This window comes from Malaclemys terrapin, chromosome 1 (genome assembly GCF_027887155.1).
Source record: "Malaclemys terrapin pileata isolate rMalTer1 chromosome 1, rMalTer1.hap1, whole genome shotgun sequence".
NCBI lineage: Eukaryota > Metazoa > Chordata > Testudines > Emydidae > Malaclemys > Malaclemys terrapin.
In genome coordinates, this window is record NC_071505.1 from 205,463,923 (window position 1) to 205,485,513 (window position 21,591).

The window sequence follows — 21,591 nt, forward strand, 5'->3', positions numbered from 1 at the left end:
CTTGGACCTGAAATTTGCTGATTGAGTGCAACTCTGGTGCTTTATTTCATTTTGGGAAAACTTTCTTCTAAAAGAAAAACTGACTGTTTCTAAGGCCTGGTCTACACTAGGCGTTTATGTCGAAGTTAGCGCCGTTACATCGAATTAACCCTGCACCCGTCCACACCGCGAAGGTATTTAGTTCGACATAGAGGTCTCTTTAATTCGACTTCTGTACTCCTCCCCGACGAGGGGAGTAGCGCTAAATTCGACATGGCCATGTCGAATTAGGCTAGGTGTGGATGGAAATCGACGCTAATAGCTCCGGGAGCTATCCCACAGTGCACCACTCTGTTGACGCTCTGGACAGCAGTACGAGCTCGGATGCTCTGAACTGCCACACAGGAAAAGCCCCGGGAAAATTTGAATTTGAATTCCTTTTCCTGTCTGGCCAGTTTGAATCTCATTTCCTGTCTGGACGTCGTGGCGAGCTCAGCAGCACTGGCAACGATGCAGAGCTCTCCAGCAGTGATGGCCGTGCAATCTCAGAATAGAAAGAGGGCCCCAGCATGGACTGATCGGGAAGTCTTGGATCTCATCGCTGTGTGGGGCGATGAGTCCGTGCTTTCCGAGCTGCGATCCAAAAGACGGAATGCAAAGATCTACGAGAAGATCTCTAAAGACATGGCAGAGAGAGGATACAGCCGGGATGTAACGCAGTGCCGCGTGAAAATCAAGGAGCTGAGACAAGGCTACCAGAAGACCAAAGAGGCAAACGGACGCTCCGGATCCCATCCCCAGACATCCCGTTTCTACGAGGCACTGCATTCCATCCTCGGTGCGGCCGCCACCACTACCCCACCAGTGACCGTGGACTCTGAGGATGGGATAGTGTCCACGGCTGGATCCTCGGACATGTTAGCGGACGGGGAAGATGAGGAAGGAGATGAGGAGGACGAGGCAGTCGACAGCGCTCACAACGCTGATTTCCCCGACAGCCAGGATCTCTTCATCACCCTTACAGAGATCCCCTACCAACCCTCCCCAGCCGTTACCCCAGACACAGAATCTGGGGAAGGATCAGCCAGTAAGTGTTGTAAAAATCTAAACATTTATTTGTAACAGAACAGGAATATTAACAATTTAAAAAATGGGTTTCTCATGATTAGTTTGATTAGCTTAACGGTTCAGTCATGGGCAGTGCAACTATTGAAAAAAAATCTAGCAATGTCCAGTTTTGCATGATTGTCCTGCCCAAGCCGCTCTACCGGTTAGTCACTGCTACAGCAGCTACAGTAAAATGCGGTCTATATGTCCGGGGATGGAGCAGAAATCCTCCTGTGACATCTCGAGGAAGCTCTCCTGGAGGTAATTGGAAATCCGCTGCATTAGGTTCTTGGGGAGAGCGGCCTTATTGGGTCCTCCGTAGTAGGACACGTTGCCACGCCACGAGACTATCAAGTACTCTGGAATCATTGCTCTGCACAGCATGGCGGCATACGGCCCTGGTCTTTGCAGGCTTTCCCGGAGCATTCTCTCTTTCTCGCTGTCAGAGATCCTCATGAGGGTGATGTCGCTCATGATGACCTGCTTTGAATGAGGTAGGGGAATGTTAGTGTTGGGACTGCTTTGCCGTTCCTTTACAGAACTGTAACCGCTGGTTTGCAGCCACGCGGTGGAGGCGGGAGAGGGGCAGCCGAAAGGGATCGTTCCCGGGGACAGCCGCGAGGGTGTGGGACAGGAGCAGACTTCCTGCTTGCCGAATTGCTGGCAGCAGGGACCGACATTGATTTCAATGTGAAATGAGGCCATTGCTAATATTAAAGTTTTAAGCTGCCACAAGTCTACGGCTTACCATGTCTGCCTGCAACAGAAATTCCGTTCTCCTGAGAGGCTTCTCAAATGTGCTGTAGAAGACCCCAGGCACTGAATGCGAAGGCCGAGAATTCGACCTTGTGCTGAGTGCGCATGTGATAGGTGCTGTGCATGGTCTTGTTCACAGAGAAAGACTATGTTCTTTGTTCACAACTACATTTATCTTTCTGAGGAATTCACTCCCTTTTTCCCATTCCCACAGTCCCATCTGCGACTGTCTCACAACCTAGCCTGTCATCACACTCCCAGAGGCTAGCGCGGATTAGGCATAAGAAGAAGAGGACACGGGAGGACATGTTCTCGGAGCTTATAGCCTGCTCCAGAGCCCAGGCAGCACAGCAGACCCAGTGGCGGGAGAACTTGACCCGAATGCACCAAGCCAACATGGATCGGGAGGAGAGGTGGCGTCAGGAAGACCAGCAGGCGACTCAAACCCTGCTTGGACTAATGAGGGAGCAAACGGACACGCTCCGGCGCCTTGTGGATGTTCTGCAGGAACGGAGGCAGGAGGACAGAGCCCCGCTGCAGTCCATCTCTAACTGCCCTCCCCCGCCACCAAGTCCCATACTCCCCTCACCCAAAGTGCACAGAAGGAGAGGCGGCAGAGTCCCTGCTAACTCTCACTCCACCCCTGCAGAGAGCTCGAGCAGCAGAAGGCTCTCATTCCCCAAAATTTGACAAGTTCTTTCCTTCCCGCCTGACACAAGCCCCCGTCCAAGTTTCACTTTCCCAGTTCCATGTTTGGTTGATAATAAAAAATACGTTTCTGTTAACTACTGTTTCCATCATGTTCTTTTGGAGGAGGGGGGGATAGGGGGTTGGTAATTCGACAGGACAGTCACCTTTGGCAGGGTATATAGTCGGGGGCAGGCACAGCAGCAGGGCACATACATAGTGCAGTGATGCAGTGACTAGTTACCCTGGTTAGTCTGGGAGGTTGTTTTCATGTTATGTGGTGGGGGGTGGGTTGCTCTGTGACTTTGTGGCAGGGGAGGGCAGTTACAGATCTTAAGCGGCGGTCCTTAGGCAGGATCACAGAGCCACACAGCAGGGGATCTGTAACCGTGCTCCCCCTGCCACAAAGTCACATAGACCCCCCCATACACACAGTCCCTATCAGGAGGGGTGACAGGCTCCGTTGAAACAACCATCCCACCGCAGCGGAGCCTGTCAATCCTTGAGTTTAGAAGCTGCATTCGCGCCACTACAGTACACCCGCTCCGCACCACAGTCTGCGTCCCAGTTTTAAAAAATTCCCGCGAATACAGTATTAAAGAAAACGGTGTGCTTTAACAAAGTAGAACTATTTTTTATTTTGAAACGTGTGTTGGAAGTGGGGTGAAGGGGGTATGTAACTGGATAGGATAGTCAACATTAACTGGGCAAAGAAACGGGGGCAGGTTTAGCTTCTCAATACACAAACTTTACAGTCACAGGTTACCCTGCTCACTCAGGAACTTTGCTTTCAAAGCCTTCCGGATGCACAGCGCTTCCCGCTGGTCTCTTCTAATCGCCCGGCTGTCTGGCTGTGAGTAATCAGCAGCCAGGCTATTTTCCTCAACCTCCCACCCCGCCATAAAGGTCTCCCCCTTGCTCTCACAGAGATTGTGGAGCACACAGCAAGCTGCAATAACAATGGGGATATTGGTTTCGCTGAGATCACAGCGAGTCAGTAAGCTTCTCCATCTCCCCTTGAGACGGCCAAAAGCACACTCCACCACCATTCTGCACTTGCTCAGCCGGTAGTTGAAGAGTTCTTTTTCAGTGTCCAGGGCGCCAGTATAGGGCTTCATGAGCCAGGGCATTAGCGGGTAGGCTGGGTCCCCGAGGATGACTATAGGCATCTCCACATCCCCAAGAGTTATTTTGTGGTCCGGGAAGTAAATACCTTGCTGCAGCCGTCTAAACAGACCAGAGTTCCTGAAAACACGAGCGTCATGAACCTTGCCCGGCCGTCCCACGTAGATGTTGGTAAAACGTCCCCTGTGGTCCACCAGTGCTTGCAGCACCATGGAAAAGTAGCCCTTTCTGTTAATGTACTGGCTGGCCTGGTGTTCCAGTGCCAGGATAGGGATGTGAGTTCCATCTATGGCCCCACCGCAGTTTGGGAATCCCATCGCTGCGAAGCCATCTATGATCGCCTCCACGTTTCCCAGGGTGACTACCTTTGGCAGCAGTACATCAACGATTGCCTTGGCTACTTGCATCACAACAACCCCCACGGTAGATTTGCCCACCCCAAACTGGTTCGCGACTGACCGGTTGCTGTCTGGCGTTGCAAGCTTCCACAGGGCTATGGCCACTCGCTTCTGGACAGTCAGGGCTGCTCGCATCCGAGTGTCATTGCGCTTCAGGGCAGGGGACAGCAACTCACAAAGTTCCAGGAAAGTTCCCTTCCGCATGCGAAAGTTTCGCAGCCACTGGGATTCATCCCAGACCTGCAGCACTATGCGGTCCCACCACTCAGTGCTTGTTTCCCGTGCCCAGAAACTCCTTTCGACGGCATCAACATGACCCATTGCCACCGTGATGTTCTCGGCGCTGGGTCCCCTGCTTTCTGAGAGGTCTGTGCTACTCTCAGACTTCAGGCCATCACCGCGTTGACGTAGCCTCCTCGCCTGACTTTTCTGCATCTGCCTCAGGGAAAGGTGTATGATAAGTTGCGAGGCGTTGAGAGCGGCCACAACTGCAGTGATGGTTGCAGCAGGCTCCATGCTCGCAGTGCTGTGGCGTCCGCGCTGTCACTGACTAGAAAAGTGCGCGAACTGATTTCCCGCCGGCGCTTTCAGGGACGGAAGGGCGGGAGTGATGGACGGATGACAACAGTTACCCAAAAGCACCCTGGACACCTTTTTTTTACCCAGAAGGCATTTGCGGCTCCACCCAGAATTCCAATGGGCAGCGGGGACTCCGGGAACTGTGGGATAGCTGACCACAGTGCACCACTTCCAATGTCGACGCTTTCCCCGTTAGTGTGGACTCACAAAGTCGAATTACTGTCCTTAGTGTGGACACACACGTTCGACTTTGCAATATCGATTCCAAAAATTCGATTTAAGTAAAATCGAACTACTCTCGTAGTGTAGACAAGGCCTAACTTTCCCCACCTTTTCATAGAACTTATACCTTTGAAACTTCTATATCTTTTAGCTGCTATTGACTGCACTTTTAAAGAACCATTATATTTGTTTATAAAGTGGGATAACCATTATCTAATGTTGTGCATAATGCTCTTAACTGAAGTCAATCCAACCTGCTTTATAGATTTTTAGACTTGTATATTTCGCCACCTACCTTGTATACTGTTATTCATGATAGATTTCACACTGAACATAATGCTTCACAGGTTTTTCCACAAAAACTACTCAGTCCTTTAGAATTTCCACAGTTCTTTCCCTCACAAGAGATACGCCTGTATTTTTATCACTGTTACCTTCCAGAATTATTATCTGGTAACATTTTATACAACAGATAGTCACTTAACCAATTAGATTCATAGATTCATAGATTCATAGATTATAGGACTGGAAGGGACCTCGAGAGGTCATCGAGTCCAGTCCCCTGCCCGCATGGCAGGACCAAATACTGTCTAGACCATCCCTGATAGACATTTATCTAACCTACTCTTAGATCAGAAAGCAATTATGCTATTATCCACCTCTCCTCACTCTAGTACAGGGGTGGCCAACCTGTGGCTCCGGAGCCACATGCGACTCTTCAGAAGTTAATATGCGGCTCCTTGTATAGGCACCGACTCTGGGCTGGAGCTACAGGCACCAACTTTCCAATGTGCTGAGGGGGGTGCTCACTGGAGCCATAGGCCCTGCCCCCACTGGCTCTGCCATAGGCCCTGCCCCCACTCCACCCTTTCCCGCCCCCTCCCCCCCCAGAATCTCATGCACACCATGAAACAGCTGATTGGGAGGGGCTGGGAGCAGGGGGGTGGGGGAAGGAGCTGATGTGGGGCTGCTAATGTATTACTGTGGTTCTTTGGCAATGTACATTGGTAAATTCTGGCTCCTTCTCAGGCTCAGGTTGGCCCCCCCTGCTCTAGTAGATGTAATTAACCCCACTTAATGCAATTTTTTAAATTTTGTATTGTCCACTTGATTAACTACTTTAAGCAAATGGAATTGAAATTGAGTTGTCATGTTTTAGCTAATTGATAATGCTTTATTTTATAGCTAACTTGTTCTAGATTATCAATACAAGGTCTCTAATAGTATGTCACAATTCTTTTAGCAGATGTGTAACTTGAAGCAGTTGAGCAAGCAATCCTATCAACTTGAATGGTTGGTAGTGATGTTCCATAGTATAAGTAAACTTCTCAAGTCAACAATGAACATTGTTACCATGTTGTTCTGCAGGGCCAAAGCAATAGGTAAAATAACCTTTATGATATTATATTGAGTGTTAAACATAGATGTCACCTGGAATTCCTGCAGTCTAGTTTGTGGAGAACACCTGCAGGATCTTTTGTAAAATTTTGTGGGGTTTCTATAGAAATGCTTTTTAGATCACTCTGTAACTTTTGGCAATTTGTATGAACTTTGACACAGTGGGAAATACAGTCTGATGACCAGGCAGCCTGGGAATCCTGGCAATGCACTTCTCTGACAGCTGGGGAGCCAGGCAGCCCAACCAGTCTGGCTGGTGGGAAACCAGCTTACCTGATTGTCTGCCTGATTTCCGTCAAACATTCCTGCAGAAGGTTTTGATTCTGTGGAATCAGCATTTTCCTACAGAGAACTCTTTCACTAGAAAAGTTTTGACCAGCCCTCGTCTGTAAAGTACTTTGAGGTCTTCAGACTGAAAACACCACAAAAGTGCCTAGTTATTATTTAACTCAAAATGATGAGCCTAATGAGCCTTCATGTTCTACTATGATGAGTATATCAACCAGGCACACACCAATAAGGTTTGAGTGGCTTGTTCACTACAGCTTGGATGCAGATGGAACTTTGGTTTGCAGCTCGAGTAAACAGAGTAGATCGACTTCTTTTTGTATTTCCATAATGCTCCACTCTTCCACATCCATTTTTTATATATTTAGATCAGGTTTTTAGTAGCTGATTTAACATAATTTGGCTATATAATCTATGCTTTGCAGAACCTGTATTTGACATGCTCGGGCATATTCCAAAGCCCACCTTTTTTTCCTCAAAGCTTTTGGAGTTGATATGTTTGATATGCAACGATTACCCTTATGATTATTATTCCCTTTGGCTTGTTTCAGAGATGTATTGGCAGCTTTGTAAGTAAATAACTAAATGTTACTATGAAAATTGTTTTAATTTTGTAAAATATTGGAGTGAAATCATGACCACGTTTTAGTCAATAGGAGTTTTGTCATGGACATCAACAGGGATAGGATTTCATCCCTGGAATTGCAGGTAGTTGCTACATATTCAAAGTAAATGATGTGTGATGTGCTTTTAGGGACCTATTCTTGTTCCTTTTAAGATCAATGGCAAAATTCTGAATTCTAAACAGTTTGGTTTTAACCCACTTCAGTACCTTTCATCCTTTTGATGTGGTAGCCCATTTTTGGCCCGAACAATTAGCCCAGTATTTGGGACCTTGCTAGGTTGTTTTCATTTGGAAAAGAAACTAATTATCTGAATCAGGTATTTCTTTAGTGCAATCCTACTTGTTAACAAAGAAGGTACACATAGTCCTGTTTCATGAACACAGTAAGAACAAATGGGAAGCAGTTTTCTTGCCCACAATTTCCAAGCCTGCCTTTCCTGTGAGTCCTATGCCCTAAGGAGCCCTGTTTCTGCTCCTTCTTAGGGCCCTGCTCACCGCTGCCTGCTGGCCTTGTCTACACTGCCACCTACAGCCCGAAACTTTCTTCGCTCAAGGGTGTGAAAAAACACACCCTGAGCGATGCAAGTTTCAGCGCTGTAAAGTGGCAGTGTAGATAGTGCTACAGCACTGGGAGCTATTCCCCTCGCAGAGGTGGCTTTATTACAGAGCTGAAAGAGCTCTATCCCAGCTCTGGAGCCGCGACTACACAGACAAGTTAAAGCGTGTCGGCTGTGTAAACATACTGTCTGCTGGCCTTATGGTTTCTTTCTGTCTCACACACACAGCTGCAATCAGTCACTCCCCCGAACCCTCCATTTGCAATCAGTCTCTAGGGAAGCCCTTCAGCCCATATGGTTTAGCGGCTGCTCAGGCCTTGCTATGCTCCACAAGGCTTCTGTTGCTTCAACTATCACTAAAGAAAAGGGAATTTAGTTGCTCCTTCCATTTAGCCTGAATTAAGGGTGTTTAGTACATCCATTAACTTTAATCAGGATTGAGATTGATCTATAGATCAAAGACGTGCATGAAGGTAGCTGGTAACATCTTCCAGCGTCGCAGTACTGTGATCATGAGGATGAAGGTACAGTGGGCTCAGTTAAAAGTTCCTTGCAGTTTTAGAGGTATTGCTGGTTGCAAATGTATCTCCTATACGTAACATGAGGAATAGCACTGGAACCAGTTATATTTCTAAAACTGCAAGGAACTTTAAATGTTAATTTCACTGATTTTATTATTTTTAGTGCCATAAAGTGAGTATGACTTCTCTTTAATTTTAAATCTTATCTGGATCCTTGATAAACTAAATTACCTTATTTTTATGGCTGTTTGAAGTATGCTATGAGAGAGATGCAACTTTTATTTAGTTATTCTAGTGGGTCATTCACTCATTGTCTGTGTAATTGAAATCTATGATGTATGTTTTGCCCTTCATTGTACACACTTTGCTTATCTGCATAAAAGATTTCCAGATATGCATCTTTATAAAGCTTTAGATATGTGATTATTTCCTATGATCACTTTCTCCCTCTTTTTTTTTTTTTTTTTTTTTTTTTAAACTACATGAGAAATGTCTGTGTTGTCGTGCTGTGCTGCATATGACATTTCTTATCTCAGGCAATATTGTGCTTCCTAATCCATTTTCTACTCCTTTCCTGCCCTGTTAAGTCTCACCTTTCTTTAGACTGACAAATCAGGAAGCTCTCTAGGAAATACAAATGCCAAAGTGTCAGTTATGCCATTCATATTATATTACAGTTGTTATATATTTACATGCATTTCTCCAGTCTTGTTTCTGATGTGGTTTGTTTGTTTGCTTTTCAACACCTGACATTTCTTTGCACTGCCAATTTTGCTTTCTTTTCATTTTAATGGTCATCCATTCTTTTGTCCACAGACATTTCACAATCTGAGTATCGTTTATAGCATTAAAGCCTACAATTTCACTGAACAAACAAACACTGTTGTAAACAAATGGAGGGAAATGAATTTAGTCTTTTCAGCAAAGGGTGGCTGTAGCTGCTCAGCCTGCTCTGATTTGGTATACCCCAAACTCAAAATGGCTACTCACCCACAGATGAGAGTTAGCAGGAGCTCGAGATTTCCACTTCATAGGAAATTGCAATATTTAGAAATTTAGTTTTGTTCCAATTCAGAATGATAACAGATTTTTCAAAATTTCTCATGAACTAAAAATCAAAAAAGCAATCATGTTCTAAAACACTGCTTCATGGTGTTTCTGAAATGAACTACAGTTCCTCAGACCCTCGCAGCTACTGATTGAAATTCACATTCTTGTCATGTTCAATGCTGGTCTTCAAAAGCAGCAGTGAAATCGCCAAGACTGTCAAGTTCAGTCAGTAGCTACTGGAGCTCCCTGGTTCTGGGGCAATTCCTCCGTGCAGAATGCACTGGGACTGAGGACCCTAAGGCTTCAAGACTCTCAGACCATCTGGTTCCCAGGGCAGCATAGAAAGGCAGATGTCCTGGGAGTCTGGAAGCACGGGGTCCCCAGCTCTGTGAAGTTTGTTTGGCAGTGCTACCCTGGAGCTGTTGGCCCTGAAAGTCTATCCCTGGACTTCCAGGGTCCTAGCTTTGTGTTAGAGTCTGCAAGCCCTAAGAGATCCCAGGTTTTCCACGCTCCTTGCTTCATGGCAGGGAGCTTGGAAGCACTGAGTTCCCTGGCTCCAACAGGAGTTCTCAGAACTTCCACACTCCCAGCTGCAGATCCGGAAGCCAAGTCCTTGTTAGAAGTTGGGCTGCAAGACTTTTTCAGGGTGCGGGGGATGAGAAGGGGCAGATGACTAAGCTGAATCTTTCCACTTTAACGTTTTCTGAGTCAAAAATATTGACCTATTGTTTCAGTCAATGTTCTTAATTTTTCTAACTGGTCTCTTGCTTTCACATTTACAAGTTTGAAAAGACTTCAGTCCAGATCCTTGCCTCACTAAGGCTACATTGTGCTGCTCTGAATCCCCAGGTGGCATAGAGCTTGAGATAGACCAGGTGTAAGAGGTGCATGGCTGGGAAAGGCTGGAACTTACTTGTGCTCTAGTGATCCCTGACTGTTGTAAACGCACTTGTGCCATATACAGCAGCACCAAAATTTATAACCACTTTTGCTTCCTGTTCTCACCTCTCACCACCCCAAACAGGCAGTCCCAAGGATCTTATTCATATATTTCATTAGATACACTGAGTACAAAAAACAATGACATACAATTCACATTTAAAGATGGCAATTCTCCTCTTGTCTTCTCTGCTTATGCTGAAGTGATTCAGACCTCAGGTGCCACCTGACCTAGGACTAACCAACTGATGCTCAGTTAGGATGAATATTTTACCAGCACACCATTATACTGTTCCCTGATTGGTTGAATTAAAATGAATATACAAATAAAACAAAAGAGTTCCTATTGTCTCTGAAGCTAGTTATCAGCTCCTTGTAAAGTTATGATGTTCACTTTGTGACTGACAGACACACTATTCTGAGTTTGGCATCAGATATGAAAATAATGAATTAATCTAAATAAACCCCCAAATGATAAAAAGTTAAAAATATGCTTTTCTTACCAACACCAAGAGTTGTAATTATAGTGAATGTATGTGCTGAATTGATGGTTGAGTCTGAAGAAAGTCTGTAAAATATTTTCAGTCTGGAGGGTGTGAAGAGCTGTGTAAGGAGGGAAGAGAAGAATATACAAAATTATTTGGTTCTGGTGTTTGTGGGCTTTCCTAGGGGAGAATAAAGTAATAGTGTAGCTCCTACAGCATAGCAGTGATTACAAAGCATTGCTTATGCCAATATTTTCAAACTTGGTGCCGAAAGCTAGGTACTGATACCTGAAATTTTCAAAGGCATCCAAGGGGGCTAGGTGCCTACCTTTCACTATAAGTCAATGGGAAATGTGTGCCTTTGAAAAACCTCTCCCTACATCCATAACTGGGTACCTAAATAAGTGTTCCAGTTTTCAATGGAGCTGAGCTTCTACAGCTTATGCTTACTTTGGCCAGGATTTTAACAATGGCTGCCTATACTTAGGCTCCTAAATCCTTGTATTGCCGCCTAACCATCAATTTAAGCCTAACTTTAGGCATTCTGTTGTGAAACTCCTGGGTGTCAGTGCTTCTAACATCCCTCTTGGTACTTCTGCCTCAGCTCCACTGTACATGAAAGTTTACATTATTAAAATAAAACTGGTACGCACGTCCTGAATCCTTTGTGACTTCTGTATTCTCTCCTTTGGTTCTGCAGTCCTCCTCCTTCAAACCTTTGCCTAGCCCAGTTTCCTGGTTCACCGCCCTGCCTGACCGCTCTCCAGAGATTAGAATGTATTGTGCTTTGGATCATTCTCACTCATTCTTTAGCTTGCTTGTACTTGGTGTTAAGGGTGTCAACTGCAGTAATAAGAACAGGAGTACTTGTGGCACCGTAGAGACTAACAACCCACTTCTTCGGATGCATAGAATGGAACATATATTGAGGAGATATATATACACATACAGAGAGCATGAAAAGGTGGGAGTTGTCTTACTAACTCTGAGAGGCCAATTAAGTAAGAGAAAAAAACTTTTGAAGTGCTCTCTGTATGTGTATATATATCTCCCCAATATATGTTCCATTCTATGCATCCAAAGAAGTGGGCTGTAGCCCACGAAAGCTTATGCTCAAATAAATTTGTTAGTCTCTACGGTGCCACAAGTACTCCTGTTCTTTTTGAGGATACAGACTAACACGGCTGCTACTCTGAAAACTGCAGTAATGGGTATTATGCAGAAAACTATGCATTGGGTACTGGACTGTAATCCATGTGCTCATTCATATATGCCACCAAACAACTCTTGGATAATCATGATCAATCCTGTTCTGGACTTGATTTTAACTGGCAGCTTCTCTGGCTCCTTACCAATGCCCTGGAGCCACCCTCCCCCACTCTTCATCTTTGAACACAGAAGGAAGGGGGTTTCTTCTCTCCTCAGTCCACTGCCATAGTCTGTAACCATGCTTAGGAACAAATTTTATAAATAGGGCAACTAATATACAGGGAAGGGGGGGACTTGAATTGGATCAAATAGTGTTCTGAATATATAATATACACCCTTGAATTTTAATAATGATTAATTATTGTAGATATTTCCAATGTTTGTTTAGAAAAAAACAGTATTTCCTAAATACTGAGGTTTTTTTAAATATCACTTGTCAATAAATATTGACAATCTGCCACTATTACTAGAAGTTTTATTTAAAAGTCAAAAGTAGATAAATGCTAACTGTACAAGCTACATATTGGACAAAATCTAGAAAAGAAAAATAATCTACCCTGGTGTTCTATGAATTCAGAATAGAGAGGAGAAAAAAATCCAAACATACATTTAAAAGGTTATCACTAAAGAATAGGTTAGCATTGCACTTGTGAACCTTTCTCCCAAAGGCTTTATAGATTCTTATGGTTCACCAACCAAATGTCAATAGACCAATCCACCACAGCCACCTTTGCTGTAACTGCTGCTGTTCCCGTGTCTAGCATTTCTAATCCACTATCCATCAAAACAGAACAATATAGTGTCAGAACTCATTGCTAACTGGACTAGTATTAGTATTAAACAAAACACCAGCTCCCTGTCTGCTACTGTTACTTGTCCACGGTTACTCAAATAATTAAATGACAAAAATTTGCGTTAATCAATTCGGCTCCTATTAAATCTGTGGCTGAAGAGTTCCTAGCTATGGTAGGAATTCTAGGCTGAATCATGCTTGTGTCATACAGGCACAATTATATTGAATGCAGAGGGGTCTACTAAAAAGAGAATCATAAGTATACACAAGGGGTGGGTATGAGCTACAAAGCTTGGATCTAAATTTTCACGGATTTAAGGGTATTGGATATGGTGTTTTGATTCCAACCCATCTCTTAAATACACACGTAGGAATGAATTCTTTCTTGTCATTCTGGTTGGTGTACAATCCATGTTGATATACTGGAATAAGGATTTTTGCTAACTTTGACCTTCTATTGCCACATAACTATTTACTTCATTTGGGGATTCTGGCTCATATCTGGTCCAACTTAGTAGTGATCAAAACTGTTACCACCTAATGGATTTTGGTAGCATATCTGAAATCTGTTGGTGATCTCAATCATATTCTCCTAAATGGGGAATCACATAAATAAATCAGATCTGCCCTGGGTGTGAGGCATTTGATGTCTCTTTATAAAATCCCAGTCTAAATTCATTGTTCCCGGGGCAGGAGTCTCTTGCCCAATAACTGAAATTTATTGGAAGATCTGTAAATGAATCTTGATCTGTTTCTGAGGAGATGATATTTTTGGGTAAAGGTGAAGCGTCAGTCGAGCTTCATGACAGCCTTACCAATCTCCATAATCCTTGAATTCAGAGACCTTGCCTGCTATAAATAATTTATATTTTAATCCTGTCCAGCAATTCATGTTACTCTCCTGTGATTGGCAGTAAACTTGAAAACAGTGTCCTGGGGTTTAGGTAATGAATTTTTATGCTTACCTTTCCCAGAGGTGTTTCAAGGTTTCCCCAGGCAGCTAGCTAATCAGACTTTGCTCGGCCTGATTAACCAAGATAAGAGTATTTTATTTAAGAAATAGTTTCATAACAAAACTACTCTGCTCATCTCTTCCATCTCAAGATTAAGGTATATTGGAAAAAATTACTTGTAAATGCCATTTTTTGGTCTGTATTTTATAAAAAAGGATTTTTTCTACTCTGCCTTCATTGACAAGAAGCCTGAAAATGAAATTCTGTGAAAATAAGGAATATTCTACAATTGTTAGTAATGTGCTGGGTTTTTTCTCTTGAGAAGGAAATATGAACTCTAATTTTTCACAGATAGGGAAATCAATCTGTTTTTTTTTCTGAAACACTATTTTTTTTTCTGAAATTAATAACAATTTGGGGAGTCTTGAAAGCAATCTTCACTGTGCTATTCAAGGATGCGGATGGATAAATGTTGTTGCACTACTTATAACAAATGGAAAAGTCTCAGAAATTCATCTATAGAAATTCGTGTGTATGTGTGTACGTATATCTATCTCTCTCTCTCTATATATATATATAAAGTTGCTGTGCTGTCTGTCTCAGAAAGATCTTCCCAAATCAAATAACTTCCTCTCTAATGGAACACAGCAGCTGCTTATTTGTCCTCAGCCTTCACATTGAGAGATGACTCCAAAGGTTTCTTTAGAGATTATTAATTAAAAATTGCTATGACAACCAATGTCATTGTGTCCTGCTTTGCATTATTATCATTTTAAATATTTATACTATAATAGCACCTAAGGCTCTCCAATCAGGACAGGTGCCCAAATGTGTTAGGTGCTGAACAAACATATGTGAAGACACACAGTGCCTGCAAGGAAGAGTTTGCATTATAGAAATTAATATATCTTATACTTAAATAAATTCTATCTTATCTCCAATGTAATGTAAATTGATTTAATTATTGCATATTTTGCAAGTTCCTTCTAAACAGCTGTGTTTTCAAAAGTGCCTACATCCCATTTACAAACACGACTTATGCACTTAGCTGCCTAAGTCCCATTGATATTCACTGGAAGTCATAAACATTTGGTAATTATCACCAGAGCTATTAATTTTTCCACTTCAGTGCTATGTAGGTATTAATATTTTTAAGCAGGAACAATCTATTTATATGCTGTAATATGCCCTAAAGAATTACATGAAAGATAGAATTCATGGTACGCTACTTTGAACAATGTTGTGTTAAGCAGCTATAGTAACCCAGAGTTTTATGTATTGTGTAGGAATTTTTCAGTTTTAGTTTTCTTTATTTCCTTCTTAGTGTCTCTCTGGATATCTGACTTCTGTAGTTGGAGATCAAGAGGTTTTCACATTTACAGAACTCAGAATTCAGTTTTGCTTCTGCCATCTATATAATTCAAAATGAGGTTCTCAAAATGTCATTAAAAAGTACAAAATGTGCTTTAGTTGTTAACATACAATAGCAGAGTTACCTATAATGTATCAAATCTTTCTACTTCTTGAAAGCTACTCTGCCACCAGGTTGATACCAAAAGTGAATAGAATCAACCCCCAAATGAATCTAGGCATATATTTATTCAGGGGATGGAGAGGAAAATCTTATTTTGAGAAAGGAAGATGTGCGAAGATAGGGACCGATATAACTAAAACGGGTTCTCAAACTGGGGGTTGTGACTCCTCAGGGGATTGCAAGGTTATTGTGTGGGGGGTGGTGAACTGTCAGCCTCCACCCCCAAGCCATGATTCACCGCCAACAGTTATAATAGTGTTAAATATAAAAAAAAGTGTTTTTAATTTATAAGGGGTTCACACTCAGAGGTTCGCTGTATACCATTTTCTAACCTAAAGGTTATTTAACCTTTGAGCACTCTCCTCCCACCTTCATTGATTTCTACAAAATGTTCCTTTCTACCAGAAATATGTTGTCTGTTGACAGGATAACTTGTTGACAAAATATGAACTGCCTATGACAAGCCACTTATGAAATATGAGGCTTATAAAATTGGCTGGTATATCACTTTATGAAAAGCCTGACTTCTTTTTGACATTGGATACATTGGCTTAGAAGCTCCCAGTTTTGTTACATTCAGGAATCCTCAATAAGAACAAATACATGGGTTAACTTAAGGTGATTTGCTACAGAAAATCAAAACTCTGAGATCCCTCTAAAATCTTAGCAGTGCTAATTATTTTCTTAATAAATCTCACATAAATTACAAAGATCAGCTGGGAAGGCAGAAGGAGGGGATCATTTATTATTTAGGGTTTTCGATTGTTCTTTTTTTAAGTTCTGTAGCTGAATCCCAGATTCTTTCTGCACCTGATGAACCATGTTAACCAAATAGCTGAGGGTTCAAGAGGCACAACATTACATAATATATTAAAATGAATGATGAAATTAGTATTGAGTTTCCACTCTCTAGTACCTCTCAGTGGTAGATTAGGCTCTAGAACTAGCACAATTCTGTTTTGCAGGCTACGTTTCCAAAAGCCACTCGTGATTTTTGGATGCCACAATTTGAGTGTTCAACTTTTCACCTTAAAAGACTCTGGTTTATAGAACACAGCTCTCTGAAGATTATTTGCTATGTAATATGTTTCAGGTTGTGCTCCCAAAGTCACTAGTCACTTTTGAAAATGTATAAGTCTCCAGCAGTAGTAGCTTTTCAGCAGTGACTTGAAAATGTACATTGAAATTATAATGGGTAAGCTTCCCAGAGTTTGAGAACAGGTTTTGCAAATTGTGTGAAGTCTTCTTGAGCCATAGTACTTGGTTTTTGTTATTTAAGGTTGTAACTGTTTCCATTTTAAATTCTATTTTGACCGCCAGTCTAACTTTTTCAATACATTCTTTTTTTGATACATTCTTTTTTTCAATACATTCTTTGTTTTGTCTCTAGCCTGACAATTTTTGGGAAAGTTTGAGGCTATTCAGAAAGGGTCATTTCTGAACATAGGACTTAAATAAAGGTGTTTTTAAGATTTCAAGATTTGGGCATAGAGTTTAGAAGAAAGAAAAGAAAAATGACAGCCAGATTGACTTTCAGATCCCTAGTTGATTTTTTCATGTCTGGCAATAGATGATCAACTACTTCTTGTGACTAAATAATCCAAAGAATATAGCCTCTTTTCCCCCTGATTGCCAGTCTATCCTGATATCTGCACATTGTAATTATTTGTGTATTTGCCTAATAAAATGGACAAACCATTTAGAACCTAGGATTGCAGAGCCTGGGACCACTGACATTCTCACAGTGCCGCGCAGAGGCACATCCAGGAAGTACTGTGGATAATAGGTGCCACGGGGAGTACCACCAAAGGGAGCTAGACAGGACCTTTGGCCTTCTGGTTGGACAACTTCCCTATTTAACCCTAGAGGATCTCCCTGGAAGTTGTCTGGACAACAATTTAGACTTCAGGCCTCCTGCAACTCCTGACCTCTGGCTTCCAATCATACCCTGACTCTGACCATGACTCTTGTTTCCAGACTCTAGCCTCCTACTGCCTCCCTTCTCCAATTTCCAACCCCAGCCTGACTTTGACCCCAACTCTTGTTTATTGAATCTGGCTCTGGTAATTCCTCTGACCCCTGCTCAATTACTGCCGTCCCTGACATATGGACTCAAGCCCAGCTGTGACTGCTAAGCCAGAGCGCTTATGGCCTGGTATCTTACAGTTTGCCCAGATCCACTTCCGACCCCTCTATAGAAACCCCTTAACAGGGATATGGAATGGGTGGAGTCTACCATCACCCACGGGACCCCATAGGATACCAGACCTGCAGGAGTGCGTTTGAAAACTGGTTTTGGAAACTGCCACAAGTTCAGGGGATTCATGAATCAGTGTTGTTGCCTTTTCCTGCTCCGCTCTTGAATGTACCAGGCCAGGGTGGGACTTAGTGATGAGTTGACTAGCTGGAGAAGGCTTGTGTACTAGAATGCCTTCTTGCCAGTATTTCCTGCAATTTACTACAACCCTCATTGTGCTCACTCAGCGGAAGCCACACTTTGAAGGCTTCAGCAAGGGGAAGGGCCAGTGGCCTCATGTCCAGTTCCATTGATTCGCAGCTGATGTTGAGTGCAATTGAGGCAGCCCAACTGCATCGCTTTAGGTGTGGATTAGTGAGGAAGTAAAAAATGAGCCAACCTGTGTTGAGAGCCAGTATTTCCTGCAATTTACTACAACCCTCATTGTGCTCACTCAGCGGAAGCCACACTTTGAAGGCTTCAGCAAGGGGAAGGGCCAGTGGCCTCATGTCCAGTTCCATTGATTCGCAGCTGATGTTGAGTGCAATTGAGGCAGCCCAACTGCATCGCTTTAGGTGTGGATTAGTGAGGAAGTAAAAAATGAGCCAACCCGTGTTGAGAGCCCAACCTTCTTAGATGCTTTCACTGATCTCTCTCTTTGCATTGAGAACTGGCTTCGTGAACGAAAGGAGAAGAGGAGGGGCACCCTGCCACCACTTTATCCACACCAAAACCCCCAGGGTCCAACTATTAACTGGTGCAGCTTGATCTGGGCCACTGATGGTTGACCCTGGAAGAAAAGGAATGGTGACGGCATAACAACATATGCTTTCATTGTGAAGCACCAACACATGCCATTGCCTCTTGCCTATTTTGGATGTCTACCTGAAAGAAATTGGGAAACGAGTGAGCCCAGGCCATATAGGGCCGGCCTGGGCACCACCAAGGCACTATGTTCCGATATTATCCCTAGCCCTCAAGAGAAACCTGATCCAGGATACCTGGGTCGTCCCCACACTTACGAGTACAAATAAAGTTACATACTACAGATGGGGCCAAATTGATTTACCCCTCAGTGGACCCTGATTAATTCCAGGTCTACCAGTAACTTCATAGATGGTAAAGCCGCTTGAGTGCTACAGTTCCCACTCAATCTAAGCTTACATCAGTCCTTGTAAAGATGATAGATGGATCCCTCCTGTCCTTAGGGTCAGTGACACAGGAAACAGTACCCCCAGAGGCTGTAATCCCAGCCCACTTGGGAAGTGCTACAGTTCAATGTGATCCATTCGCCACACTTCCCTCTAATACTTGGCATTGCCAGTTTGAAGGAGCATGTCCCTTTCATCTCCTCGTGAGAGAAGAGGATCAACTTTCCCTCTGAATACTACCCAGGGGACTGCCAGCATGCAGCCGGCCCCAACCCTCTGGTCCTGGATTCCTGCGGCCAATCAGACGTGACAGCACCTGTGGGGGAAATCTAGATGGTGGCCACTAGCCATAAGGCATCACACCCAACCCTGAGTCCCCATCTCCCTGAAAAATATTGGGATCATGCAGACGTTTTTGAAAAGAAAAATGCAGACATGCTACCTCTGCACTGGGATTATGACTGGCACATAGACCTCCAATCTGGGGAGAAGGTCCCATGTGGACATTATGCCATGTCAATGCCCTTCATGCATACATCCAGGACAACCTGGCCATGGGCTTCATCTGGTGTTCCACCTCCCTAGCAGAAGCTCTGGTCCTTTTAATTATGAAAAAGAATGGAATGCTATTGCATTGCGTAGACTAGTGGGCCTTAAACCAGGTGATGGTCCGAAACCGGTATCCCCTGTCCTTAATCTTGGAGTTATTAGATCATGTGTGATCTGCCAGAATTTTCACCAAACTGGACTTCCAGGATGCTTACAACCTTGTGGTCATCAGGGCTGGAGACAAATTGAAGATTGACTTTCAAACCCTCTCTTTGCAATTTGAATATTTAGTAATGTCATTCAGGTTGACCAGTGCTCCCACGACTTTTCAGCGGTTTGTGAGCGACGTGTTTAGAGACCTCCTGGACCAGTATGTAGTCAACTATCTCCATGACGTACTTGTGTTTTCAGACAATTCTGAGCAGCATTGTTACTACATTCATTCCATCCTTGAAAGATTGCTAAAGCAAACATTGGAAAAATGACCAGTTCGCCACAGAATTCTTGGGTTACATCCTTTCCCCTGAGGGCATCAAGATGGACCTCCCAGAAGACAGAGGATATCCAGCCTGATACTACCTCTCATCTCCAATCTCTGACCCCAGCCTGACTTTGACTCCGACTCTTGCATATTGATCTCAGCTCTGGTGATTCCTCCGAACTCTGCTCACCGACTACCATCCCTGACATGTGGACTTCAGCTCAGCTGTGACTGTTAGGCCAGACTGTGTATGCCCTGGTCCCTTACAATGGGGTATTTGCAAACTCTTCATTTTGACCATTTGTTGCTTGCGGTATATGTTTAGTCATGTGGTACTGTATCTGCCATTCTGATTAGTGAATAAAAAGATATGAACAAGATAAAACCAAAATGCTGTTCAGAACTCAAAAATATTCACAAAGATTGGTTCTGGTGGTTTTTTTTGTTTGTTTGTCTTGTAGAATTCAACCAGCCGCAACTTGGAGTTAGAAAAAAATCATTTATATTTTAAAATGAGTATGTTTGATCTTTCAATCACTGATACTGTAAACATGGAACTCAAATGCCATTTTTGCAGTCACTTTTTAAGAGTAGAACTGAACTTCAAAGCTCAAATATAATCAAACAATAAAAATAGATTCTACATAATATTTTGTGAAATATGAGTTTGTCAGAGAAATTGGACAATGTAAAATGATTGGTAATGAGTCAGTGGAATAATTTAGTGGGCAATGCTAATTAAAAGATAAAAATATACGACATATGAGTTCAAATGCTTAAGTATTGGGAAAACAAGTGATGAAAGGGTGGAGAAAAATCAGAAAGGTGGGATCAAGATAAACCAAAGATACAGTTGGCCATGCTGGGCCAGATGCCCTTTGCCTGCTCAAAAATGTATGGAGAATTAATGTATAATGTCTGCTCTCATGCTTTTCAAATTCCAAGAAGGAGAATCAGGTACCACATTGTAGTGCTATTGCACCAGTGATAAGAATAAATGAATGTGAACTGAATTTTTTTCTGTCCCTTAGCTAAACTAGGAGAGGTTTGACAGTAAAACCTCACTGGTATGGATATCTCTTGGCCTTCTTCCAATGCTTATGTTTAAGCATTGTTGGGATTAATAATAAATTTCTTATACAACAGTCTTTTTACATCTTGATTTACTGAACTGAGTGCAGGAGGTAAATTTTAATGCCAAATAACAAAGGAACTACTTGAAAGAGATACCACATTACTTACATTTTTACAAATTGTTATTGACTAGAATGTTGGGTTAGATCAACCTTTTTTCCTGCTGGCGTATCACGGCTATGCACAGAGAATCAGATCTGCTGGTACATGCTGGTTGTGTCCAAGTAAAGAGATGGCATGTAATTACTAGACTTATACTATCATATCTAACATTCATGTTTTTGTTAAATATCTTTCATGGACATCATAGATCTTAGGCTATGTAGAACAGTGACTGTTTCTGAGGAGTCAGGGAATTCAGACATTATGCAGTCACCTTTCACATTTACCTAATCATCAGAAAAACCTGTGATTTTTTTTCCCCACAGAACCAAAGAGCATTAAAATGTTGTATAATCTATAACTATTAAACTACTAAGGTTGCCCATGTTAGCTGCAACATTAACATGGTTCAAAAGAAAATGTAGCTTACTTGATTTTCTGTTCCTTGTCCGACCTAATGAAGGTCACTCAGTCAGACTGTACAGTACTTGCAGTTACACTGAAGAAGAATTACCTAAGAGAAATTTGTGTGAATGAAAAAAACAATTACCATATGAAACCTTGTCTCTTTCTCATTGGTATGCAAGTTTGATAGGAAACTTTGGAGCTGAATATAATGCTCTAATTAGTCTCCAGAGGACTCACATGGACAGTTGACTGCTCATTAGTCTGTCAACTTCCTTTGAAATTGATTGTTTTTTTTCAATTGCATACTTTCTAGTATGGAAACAGA

General features: G+C 42.8%; 1 protein-coding gene and 1 long non-coding RNA gene across 10 annotated transcripts in view; one reads left to right on the top strand and one right to left on the bottom strand.

Annotated features, from left to right (window-relative positions):
* Window positions 1-21,591, top strand: part of DMD (dystrophin) — a 2,004,766-nt gene that overhangs the window by 646,811 nt on the left and 1,336,364 nt on the right. The window lies entirely within an intron of this gene.
* On the bottom strand, window positions 1,490-21,365 carry LOC128824099 (uncharacterized). The gene is made up of 3 exons (XR_008442332.1): window positions 21,289-21,365; window positions 10,735-10,834; window positions 1,490-1,569 (listed from the first exon to the last, which is right to left on the bottom strand). It is a non-coding gene; the product is annotated as an uncharacterized LOC128824099 (long non-coding RNA).